This window comes from Neofelis nebulosa, chromosome 9 (assembly GCF_028018385.1).
Source record: "Neofelis nebulosa isolate mNeoNeb1 chromosome 9, mNeoNeb1.pri, whole genome shotgun sequence".
NCBI classification, from domain to species: Eukaryota; Metazoa; Chordata; class Mammalia; order Carnivora; family Felidae; genus Neofelis; species Neofelis nebulosa.
The window spans coordinates 132,996,267-133,008,262 of record NC_080790.1 but is presented as its reverse complement, the minus strand read 5'-3'; the positions used below and the strand labels follow the sequence as shown (position 1 = coordinate 133,008,262).

At 44.9% G+C, this 11,996-nt stretch overlaps 2 long non-coding RNA genes across 2 annotated transcripts in view; one reads left to right on the top strand and one right to left on the bottom strand.

The window, feature by feature from the left end:
• The first annotated feature begins 256 nt into the window (after positions 1–256).
• Positions 257–11,555, top strand: LOC131485960 (uncharacterized). Its single transcript, XR_009249108.1, has 5 exons — positions 257–859; positions 2,029–2,086; positions 4,025–4,182; positions 5,257–5,347; positions 10,913–11,555. It is a non-coding gene; the product is annotated as an uncharacterized LOC131485960 (long non-coding RNA).
• LOC131485959 (uncharacterized) overlaps positions 9,132–11,996 on the bottom strand; it is a 21,931-nt gene continuing 19,066 nt past the window's right edge. The window contains exon 3 of the long non-coding RNA XR_009249107.1: positions 9,132–10,422. This is a non-coding gene — a long non-coding RNA (uncharacterized LOC131485959). The remainder of the gene's footprint in view (positions 10,423–11,996) is intronic.

Below are 11,996 nucleotides of genomic sequence, written 5' to 3'. Positions count from 1 at the left end.
ATCCACACGTCCGCACACACTCCCCATCTTTCCTGTCCCGTCTTAACAGCGTGTCACAAGTGGACGCCCCACACGAAGCCGGAAGTCGGGTGGCATCTAGTCTCAAGCATGGTCTCCAAGGTGCCTTTTTGGAGCAGACGCTCGGGGCAGGCGTCAGGCTTTATGCTTCGAACGTGCCAGACGTAGACTGCTTTCCAGCTGAGAGCAGGGGTGAGCGGGGGGGGGGGGGGGGGGGGGGGGGAGACGACATGTTTGTGGAGGACGGCGTCGTGTGGTTGGGCAGGGATGCGGTTCGGTTCCCAGACCTGGGTCTGCCTCGGAATAACCTGACGGGATTTTCCAGAAACTAAGTCTCTCAGGCTGCACACCACACTGCCCAACATCAGAATCCCTCGAGAGTCAGGCAGTTGGAGAGATTAAATCCAGACCGCACCAAATACTGACTACGTGACCTCGGACAAGGTACTTAATGTTTCTGAGTGTTTACTGCAAAGCAGAGATCCTAATGACCTCATAGAATTGTCACGAGGATTCCATGAGCTAATGTAAGTGAATCGCTGCGCACAGTGCTTGGCACATTGTTTTTGCGGTAAATAGCAGGTATTGCTTACTTTTCATTAGAAAGGCGTGCGCACTGTGGAATAAGTAATGACATAGAGATCAGCAAGAATCAGGCAAAAAACAAGGTCATTCTAGTTCCCCAAAATAACTACTGATAATGTTCTGGTGTACGTCCTTCCAGATTTTGATCTCTCTGTGTGCTTTTTTTTTTTTTCTTTTTCTAACACACTACCTACAATCGGGTTGCCCTGTCATCTTATTCCACCCCAAGGAATCAACTCTGAATTGGATCAAGGTGGTAAAGTCTAACTGCTGGTTTATGGGGAACACAGAAGACAGAGAAGCATGTTAACTGACCATGAGGGGTTGCCATCAGCAGAGTTTAAATTTTTTTCTGTTGATTTATTTTTGAGAGGGGGGGGGCACGTGTGAGTGGGGGAGGTGGGGAGAGAGAGGGAGACATGGAACCCGAAGCGGGCTCCAGGCTCCAAGCTGTCAGCACAGAGCCCAACGCGGGGCTCGAACCCACGAGCCGGGAGACCGTGCCCTGAGCCCAAGTCAGATGCTTCACGGACTGAGCCACCCAGGCGCCCCTCCATCAGCAGAGTTTAAAATGTGTGGCTCTCTACATGACAAACACCCTCAGCTTCTTCAACAAATAAGTTACAAGGAAAAAAAGGGGTCGGGCATCCTCTAGAGCGGTGCTATTCCGCTGGAGCGGAACTTCCGGCACCGGTGGAAATATTCTCTGTCTGCACCGTCCCGCGTGGTAGGTGCTATTGCACAGCACGCGCGGCCGTTGAACCCTTCAAATGTGGCTTGTGTGGCTGACTGAATTTCTTATTTAATTAAAATAAGCTTATTTAAATAGCCACATGTGGCCAGTGGCCACGGTGCTGAGCTGTGCAGCCAGATTAAAAGGTACTTAGAGGCATGCCGTCCGACCACACTGGAAAGACCTTGTTGGTTCCTCCCATCCAGGTACTAACCAGGCCCAATCCTGCTTAGCTTCCGAGAGCGGGCGAGAGCGGGCGAGATCGGGCACCTTCATGGTGGTATGGCCGTAGACAAGACCTTGATGGTTTCTCAAACAGATGAACTTAAAAAAACAAAAAACAAAAACCAAAAACCTGTGAAACAATGAAGGAAATTTATTTTATTTTATTTTATTTTATTTTATTTTATTATTATTGTTTTATTTTATTTTATTTTTTTGAGACAGTAAGGGAAATTCAAACACTGGCAAAAAACCTATCACATTAAAAACTTTTTGATGGGGCACCTGCATGGCTCGGTCAATGGATAACACAAGGGTTCATGAGTTGATAGTTGCAGAAACTGTAGAATGGGTAGGTGGAAAGTCATTACTCCCTCCTCTCTCTTTTGCTTGAAATTGTACATATATAAGAAAACCTTTGTAAAAATTATGCAATCATCTGGCTTTATGCATTTGTCTTTCTTCCTCAGGGAGTTGCATCATTAGCGAACGTGGACATTTATAAATGGAGAGCCGTCAATTCTAAAGGTATTATTAGAGTTTGAGGAGGAACATAAAACAGTGCTTTTATAAAAATCACAGCCAGGCCCAATGTGACCGGCTTCCTTTGAGAGGGCTGAGATCATTCCCGTTCTCTGGAGTATCACGTGTCAAACTCAACTGGCCAGGCCGCCAGGACAGAGACCACAGCGGCCCCAATATCTGTCTCCCCTTCTCTGTCAGTAATAAAATCCCAACTTTTAGCTGGCACATGGCCACCCAGATAGAAGAATGCTTCTATCAAGCAAGCTTCCTTTGCTCTGGGGGGTAGCTACGTGACTATATTCTAACCAATGGTCTGTAAGGGGGAGTGGTATAGAGGACTTCCTGGAATCGTCTTTAAGGGAACATGTCTCTTTTTCTGACCTCCCTGCATTCTTTCTGCTTACTGGAATGTGGTCTGATGGCTGGAGCTTGAGCAGCAAGGGTGGGTCCTGAGGCTGGAGCCACATGAAAGGCTGGCCAAGCAAGAAAATAGAAAGGGACAGGTTCTGACATGATGGAGTGTCACACAATGTTAGACACAAATCTATGGGGCAAAATAAACTCTTACCTCGTTTTTCTGTTACTTACAACTGATTCTGATCCTAATTAATATCGTTGCTAAATTTTATTTTTATCAATTCCCTAATATTTATTGAATATTTACTCTGTGGGTTGGATCATGCTAATTGCTTTGAGAGGAGCAAGGTAAAAGTCATCGAATCAGCACATAAAGGATTTTTCCATTTTACTGAAAGATACACGTATATAAGATTAGTAAGATGTGATTAAATAATAAAACTAACTAGCATGTATTGAGTGCTTATTATGTACCAGACATTGTTCTAAGTACTTTACACATATTAACTAAGATAGTCCCCACAGAAAGATCGAGGGTTATTTACAGGTGAGTGTGAGTAAACAGAAGCGGCACAGAGAGGTTGAGCAACTTGTCCAAGGTCACACAGCTCATAAGCTGTGAAGACAGGACAGAGAGACAATATTGATTAGGAAGGTTTCAGAAGGAGAGATAAAGCTAGGGTGGGCTGTCACACCCTTGTGAAAAAGAGACAAGGTCCCGATTCATTCAACACATATTTATTGAATGCTTGTTGTGGGTCAGGCACCTTTCAGGCTGAGAATGGAACAAGCATGGAGCCTAAATTCCAGTGGATATGAAAAATGCTCCTTCCTACCTCAGGACCTTTGCACATTCTGTTCCCTCTCCTTAGAAACCTCTTCTTTTTCTGACCTCCCCTGCTCATTCCTCCCTACACTGCCTGTAGCATAGCTGGTTTCTCTTCTCCCTGAAGATATCAGCTCCATGGTCCCTTCTACCTGGAAGCCTTCTCCACCCCCCGGCACCTCCAGGATCAGATCCCTTGTATATATATTCCCATAGCACCAGGGCTAAACCATAGCAGTTAGGGACCCACAGTATTATTTAGCCTTTGTGAATCCCTTCCTCCAAAAAAAGGATATTAAAAATTCTATTTTGCTATGGCATTGGCCTAAAGATGCATATAACCCCGGCTGGACTATTGTTATATATTCATTATTGTCAGATTCATTTTTCTTCTGGCTTTGGGAGAAATTAAAATAAAAACATTTTTGTGGGCCCTGAAAAGTATCACAGGGCCCGAGTACTGACCCTTATTCCTCGGGGAGAAGCCGGCCGCCACAGTGCCGTGTAATTTTTCTGATCACTTATTCCGACTGTAGTAAAAGACTTCCTGCAGGGTGCGGCTCAGGACTCCTGCATCTAACTCCCCTGGGGTAACACTCAGAATGCGAGTGACCCCTGTCTCCCAGGGAGGGCCTGGCCACTATGCATCCTTAATCAAGCTGTTAGTAATCCAAATGATTACAAATGGTTGGATTCCACTAGAATTCGCCTGTTTAATGTCTGTCGACCCGGCTAAATAGAACCTTGCCTCTGGTCAGGACCTTTTTGCGCGTGCAAGTTTGCATTTCTGCACCAACCCGGATTCTGGCACACCGTAGGCGCGCGATACATTTTCAGTGAAGAAGAAAAACAAAAACAAAAGGAAGGTGCCGGGCCACAGTTTGCAAGACTTCCATTTTGTCATGGCTGTAAGAAAGTAAGTATGGTTTCAAGGACCTGTGAGTCTCTTTTTTATGTGTAGTTATTTATTATCATCACTATTATTTTTGAGAGAGAGAGAGAGAGAGCATGCTCGCAAGCTGTGTGTGTGTGTGGGGGGGGGGGGGCGGTGAGGGGCAGAGAGAGAGGGAGACAGAGGATCCGAAGCGGGCTCTGTGCTGACAGCGGTAAGCCCGATGTGGGGCTGGAACTCACGAACCCTTGAGCTCATGACCTGAGCGGAAGTTGGATGTTTAGGTGACTGAGCTGCCCAGGAGCCCCCAAGGACTGTGAGTCTTAAAGGACTCAATAGACCGCCTTCCCCTAAAATACTGCCCAGCAGAGTAGGTCTGCAATCGAAGTATGCTGTTGAATGGCTGTCCAGGGGGGTACGATTTTCATATATTGCACACGGTCATGATTTCACTCAGATTACAGATGAATCGCTTCGTAAATATTTTTATTTATTTGAATCCAAGATCTGGAATGCCAAAGACGTAAGAAGTCCATGGATTTTACACAGATGACTCGTTTGCTGTATTTTCCTTTGGTTAAGGTTTGGGTGAAGAGTAAACATCCTGTGTTCCTGTGTGTGGTGGGGGGGAGGCGACTTCGCTGTGAAGGCACCGGGGCAGCATTTGGCGCTCACGGGGTCTGGCTTATCGGCGTAAATCCATTTTGCTCAATAAGAAGGAAAAAGCTCGCTGAGTTCCTTCATTCGGTGAAATCATTTCCACTTTTTCTTGTGGGATGTGCACTGGGTTTACTTTACGGTGAGAGCCTTCAGGTCTTTTCAAACAACACCGAATGGAAAGCTTAATTAAATTATGCTTGTCACAGCATTGCATGTGTCCCTTAGTGGTTAGCAACATGATAATAAAGGCAAGTCTTAATGACCCGTGTGAGTGCTGCATACTTCCCTTATGTTGCAGAGACAGTTTTTCTTTCTCTTTTTAAAACTGCACTGTAATATGCATAGTGTGTGTGCTGCATTTAAAAATGTGTGTGTGTGTGTGTGTGTGTGTGTGTGTGTTTAAAAACCGAGTCCTTTATTTTTGCACTTTCTGTTTAGGAGGAGGAAGAAGAGATAACCATGAGAACAGAACCCATATTAGGAATTTGGCCCCAGGAAAGAAGTTTCCAGGGAAAGTCGTAGAGTCCACGTAGGTACAATTTGACTTAATGTTCTTTCTATTTCATCATGGATGGTTATTCAGTACAGAATGAGGGCACTGAAAAAGTCTGAGTTATCCAAGAAACTCAGCGTGTTTCGCTTTTTTCGACTCGTGGTTTAGTTTATTGGCATCCAAACCTGCTTCCTAAAAGATGACACATTTACCACTTTGCGTGTTTAAAGATTAGGAGGTATTTCTGGGGCACCCGGCTGGCTCCGTTGGTGAAGTGTTTGTCTCTTGATCTTCGGGTTATGAGTTCAAGCCCCATGCTGGGCAAATTGGGTGTAGAGATTACTTAAAAATAAAATCTAAAACTAAATAAATAAGTAAAAATATTCCTTGTATATTTAAAAATGTGCAAGAAAGGGCCCCCGAGGTGGCTCAGTCAGTGAAGCTTCTGACTTCGGCTCAGGTCATGATCTCCTGGTTCGTGAGTTCGAGCCCCGTGTCGGGCTCTGTGCTGGCAGCGGGGAGCCTGCTTGGGATTCTCTGTCTCCCTCTCTCTCTCTGTCCTTCCTCTGCTCACACCGTCTGTCTCTCTCAAAATAAATAAACTTAATTTTTTTTTAATTAAAAAAAGATAAAAGCACACAACAGTGCCTGAGACATGGTGAACAGCATGTAAAAGGGCTTTCCATCACAGCCACGTGAGCTGGTGACAGATTGCTCTCACCCAGTGGCTCTTGCTTCGCAAAGAAGGGGCGGGGGGTGGGGGCGGTCTCTGCCCACTAGGGGGAAAGTCATTCGCTAAAAGCACAAGATTTTCTTTCACAGATTTTGAAAATGGAGTCTCTTCTGCATGGTAAAAGCACCAGTAAGGGAGAGAGAAAATGCTGACTTCTCCCAGCCTGCAGCAGCCGGGAGGAGGGACTTTTAGAGCCAAAGGGACTTTTAGCTGAGTAATAAAGCAATATCCCTCGCGAACACCACCTTCCGTCCTCCTCTCCGTGATTGTAAAACTGTAACAGAATGTTCAAGGTCTCCTAGGTATTTTACAAAAATCAGTGGAGAAAGACTGCCCCGAATCATCAATTTTTAACCAGTGCTTACTGGGCATATTCTAAATAAGCCAGACCTATGTCAGTGTAATGGTTTGTCATGAAGGTCTGCAATATTTTTCCTTCTGGTGTTAGTGATAACCGCCCATGAACTACCCCATGTGAGCGACACAAAAACAATAAGATAGTTTTTAAAAATATGCTGCTTCCTAAATGACCAGGAAAAAAAAAAAAAATCTTTGTAAAAAAAAAAAAAAGTGTGAAAGAGACACACACACACACACACACACACACACACACAGGAAATTTAAAATCCCTGGTGATTGTTAGTAACATCTTAGTGGAGGAAAGTCTTTTGTTTTAAAAAGTCCCTCGTACGCGCGGTGCGGAGTCTGGGATTTTTTTGTTTTTAGGTGTTGGGATCAAATTAATACCATAATAAATTCAGGGAGAAAAAGAGGAAGTCATTCTACACGAACTCCAGAGCCTGGACCACTTCCTGGTCAAATAGGTACATCCCCCGTTGCGAAAAAGGACCAGAATCTTCAAAGTAGGGGGCAGAAGTAAGATTTTGAATATTCCTGGGAATCCTAGGAATTGGAAACACAGGCTGCGGGGCAAAAGCAACAGACCCGGGAGCCTACAGAGCCCGGACATACAGCCGGGAACATCACACGGAAGGGAACATTCAGAGCCTGGTTACAAGGGACGGGGCGAGGAGGGGGAGGATCGGGCCTCCTTGTCAGGAGTCCTGGACCGAAGTTTGGGCTCTGCAGTTGACTGAGTTTGTGACCTTAGAAAGGCCACGGCCTCTCTGGGCCTTGGTTTCCTAATCTGTAAAATGGGCAAGTGCGCTTCTCCCTTCTACCTCGCAGTCTCGTCTGAAGATAATGTATCTGTAAAATCCTTTGAATAGTACAAGGCAAACATAGGGCGTTGTGTTAAGGAGGCACCATTCCAGGCGTTTCCTGTATTGTTTGGACCAAAGCACTGTTTCCTTGTCTACATGATTTATATACATGGACTTCTGGGTGTTTGTAAAGATGAAAACGGGAGCTTTCCCCTGTGCCTATTCAGAAAGTTTGGTGGTGTCATTCTTAAAGTACTCTGATCTAGAGTCGTGTTTTTATTTACTTATTTGTTTCAATGTTTATTTATTTTTGAGAGAGGGAGAGAGAGAGACAGAGAGAGACAGAGAGAAAATCCCAAGTCGAATCCATGCTGTCAGTGCAGAACCCACCATGGGGCTTGAACTCATGAACCGTGACATCACGACCTGAGCCAAGAGTCAGATGCTCAACCGACGAAGTCATGCTTTTAAAAATAAGTACCTGCGGGGCACTGGGGTGGCTCCGTCGGCTGAGCGTCTGACTCTAGATTTCTGCCCAGGTCATAGTCCCAGGGTCGTGGGATCGAGCCCTGCAAAGGGCTCTGTGCTGAGTGTGGTGTCTGCTTGGGATCGTTTCTCTGCCCCTCTTCCCCCTTGTGCTCTCTCTCTCCTAAAATAAATGAAATGAAATGAAACAAATGAAATAAATAAGATAAAATAAAATAAAATAAAATAAAAATAATCAAGTACCTGGAAACCCTCTTCCGCAGCAAGAGAGAGTGGAGGGGGTCAGAACGACCTGACTCACACTTTATTCCTGACCCACACGCGTGTTGACTGTCTTTGGACGCTATTTAATGGCCTAAGTGGAGACACCCTCGATAAACGGACCGAGAAGCTGGCATTCCCTCCCCGAACGCATTCTCGGCTGTACCCCAGCTCTGGCCACATCGTGCAGGGCTCTTGGCCGTGAGTGTTCACTGCCTCCTTGGAACACGGGCCTGCCTATCTGGGGGCCCACGCCCATTTGTTGTTCCACACGAAACTTGGAGGCAGGCCAGGGGTATGGCCAAATAACCGCTGTGCCAGAACTGGTTAATCACGGGCTCCCTCGGAGGGAGGCGGGGACAGAGGCCCCTCGGCTCTGGACCCAGGGAGGCTGGCAGGCCCTTTCTGGCCTGCCAATGGGGTGAGACAGGAACCCTCTGGGGCATCGGGAGTCTTTGTTAAATTACTCCATTCTTCGGCTAATTTGGCCGGCTCCCTGGATTTAGGCCACAGTTACTGGTTGGCTTTTCTGAGCCTGCTTTTGGCACAGGTAGGAAAGGAGGAGGAAAAAAAAAAAATGGTGTAAGCAAGTTTCGAAATCTTAGATCATTTCATGAATGACTCAGTGTTTCCTTTTGGAAAAGTGCAATATTGGATTTCATTAATAACTTAGCTTTGAGAAAAAGGTTCTAAATATTGAGAAGCCTTTTGTGCTACCTGAACACAGCCACCTTCCAGCCTCCATTTTTTACAGCTTCCAGAGGGATTTCATTCACTTGACACTGTGTGCTTGTTGAAAAATAAACTGTCACATACTTCCTCCTTCAGGCTTCCTGTTCTCTCTGAGAAAAGCATTGGGGTTGTCTTTCTCTTTCCTTTTTTTTTTTTTCCATTAAAAGACATCTGTCAAAATCGAATGTATCCGATCAACAGGTTGTGCACCTTCAACTTCCACAATGTCGTGTGTCCATTATATCGCAGTAGAGCTGGGGGAAAAAAATGTTCAAGGTACTCAGCCCTCACTCTTGTTTGAGAGGCTGGTTATAGCCGGCTCAGGAAGGGTATATAGTCTGCCATTTCTCTCTCCCGCAGAGTGAGACATTCTCATTCATACCGCATATTGCTTTAGGGTGTGAAGCATGTACCTAAATATATCTCAAGCATTATCTTTAATGTATTTGAGCACATTTCACTCTTCAAATGAAACAAACAAAAACAAAACAGAAACTCTCTCTCTTTCTGTCTCTCTCTACGCACAAACAATCCCGAGGTTTTTAATACAGAAGACATCCATTCTTCTGGCATTAATGCTACTGAGTCCAGCTTCCGAGCTGTAAACGCAGAAGATGCCTCCAATGACTCATTCCTGGAATAAATGTTTCTAATGTTAAAGGTATGCAAATAGCGTATAATGGGTGAAGGCAGGCTCTGCAGCAGGAGAAATAAAGCTGAGAACCAGGACGGTGGTGGTCGCTGTGGACTCTATTTGCATACGGGGCTTATCTTGTTTTTAAAGGGGGGGGGGGGTAAAAAAAAAAAAAGAGGAGGAAGAGAAAAATCCCGACTTTCACCACAGTTCCAAACACAACTTCATGACAAGGCACGACAGTTCAAGCCCAAAGTGCTTAGTGTGAAAGGATCTCAAACCCATTAAAAACGTTTTCTAGAACGTGGAAAGCCAACCTGCTGAGAATATTGCACAATCAGACTTTTTGTCACTTGAGTCTGGTGTGGCAGGTTGTTGGGCTCACCACTACTTGGGTCCCTGGCTGGTTCTCCAAGCCAGACACACAGTCTGATGAGAAGAGAGAAAGAAAGACAAAAAAGAGAGACGCCCCGCAGTGGATTCTCTCGCTATGTATCAAATTACCAATCTTGCAACGTTTACTACAAGCCAGAGAAGCACCTGTCCTCCCTTTGGGAGGGAAGCTCAAATATTACATGTTTTGTTTTTTGTATGTCTGTCTGTTTGACATCTCTGTAAATACATACTATCCACGTGTGCTCTGGAAGAAAGCGCGCTCCTGTGTTCACCCATGAAGGTGGACATATTTCAAGGAAATGGGATGAACAAAGTCCATACTGACTCAGAAGGAGAGTGCGTCTAAGTAAATACTTCAGAAAATGTCTGAATTAATCCCACACGGCGGAGTGGGAAGGCGTGGAGGAAGCCCTCAGGTGGAGCTCACCGTAGCATCTCGCTCTGGACTGCGACAAATCGACAAATCGGACATCGGTTTCACTCCCAGGAGCCCGCTCACCATCCTCGAGGTCGGGTGGGTCCCGAGAAAGCTGCAACAGGCTGGAAATAGACAAAGTACAAATACCACGAAGAGTCCTTTCATAAATTACCTGTCTCTCTTTTATGTGGTCAGGTAATCCACTTGGGAAGGCACCTTCAAGGCCTCTCTGACAATGTACTCATGGTCAAAATGGAGCAGGTGTTCTGTTTTTAGTGCCGTTTGATTCTAAAGTGGAAGGTGAGAGGAGGAGGTGAGGAACCTCGGGAGACAGAGGTGGTTACGTTTTTTCTTTAATGCGCTTGATCCCTTAAGACTGCAATTCAGACATATGTACTTAAAAAATCTACGTCTGTATTTTTAAAAGAAGTGAATGCCCTCTTCTGATATCAAATTCAGGAAGCACAAAGGGTACACAGAGAAACTCGGTACCCCTCCCACGGTGGTTCTCCAGCCACCCAGGGCCCTCCCTCCAAGTCACCAAGACCAGAGCTAAGACTTTTTTTTTTTAAGGAGACAATTACCCTCTCAATTTGGTTTACCTTTACAACGTGAATACCCCTTTTGTGGTCTTTATTCCCAGATAATTTGCTCTGAAATATCTTAAGATAAAGGAGGGCGGGGGGAAGAGTTTCCTGGATGAAAGTCTTTACCTGTTAGGGTTTGAATTCAACTGTGAGTGAAACTTTTTTTTTTTTTTTTCTGTTTCACTTTTCAGAGATATTCTGCACCACCCTCCCTGACCAGAAGGTGTTGTATGTGGAAGGCGGATGGGTGAGCCGGTTGGGGGTCTGTACAGCATTCATATTTTGTAGATTTTAAAAGAGAAAGAAAACAAGACGTGATTGGAGAATCCGACATTATTTAACACCTGAGAAAAACCGTCACTGTGAACCCTCAAGATGAGGACAAAGCAGGACCCTACCAAATACTGTGTCTTTTTTAAAAAGGTGCAGGGGAAATAAACAAATGAATAAAGGTGCAGGGAAACACAGCAACGTAGGAACCGTGGCTGTTTCTGAGTGTTTGGTGTCAGCTTTCGGGGTATTTTCTGCGGTTTTCAAATTTTCTACAATGAACAGTAAGGCTTCCAATCATAAAAATAAAGTGGCATTTTTACGGACTTGTCGACTGCATACTGGAGTATACACCCTGTAATTTTTCCTACGAGGTATTGTAAAGTTTGAGAGCGCTTGTATTTAAAATAAGGCAGGTCCGTAGACCTAATGATATTCTTCGAGCTCATTGTGGAGTTATCTTGAATAATTCTGATTCATCTCCCGTGGCTTCTACTATCTTCCGTTTACGTGTGTTCCACACACACTTTATATATAGTTGCATCATAGGCCTCTTTTTAGTGTCTATCCCCACAGTTTGGAAGACGGTATAGTTTGGAAGATGGTATTTTTGACACAAGGCAGGATATTCTGTGTCAGGTCAATAAGTAGGAATTTGAATATTGGGAAGCTGATCAGTTTTTCTTAAAGGGCTGGTCTTGACCCCTCCGATAAGCCAAAGCGTGGATGATAGACATTCCATCCAGTATATTCCATAAAGACCCCTGACAGTAGCTTCTTGGCTTGATCTGCCTGATGACTCATTCATGCTTCTCATATTATTTTTCAGCTGTACGCCTCTGTGTGCTTAAAGTAAAAAAGGACAAAAATAAGTTTGGGGTGGGGGGGGAAGCATTTTAATTGCTTTCAAATGTTCCAATAAGCTCAAACCCATATAGTTTTGCTCAGGAATTTCTTTGCCAGGTTATGATACACTTGCTTGCCAACTCTCTAGCTTTCTCTTAT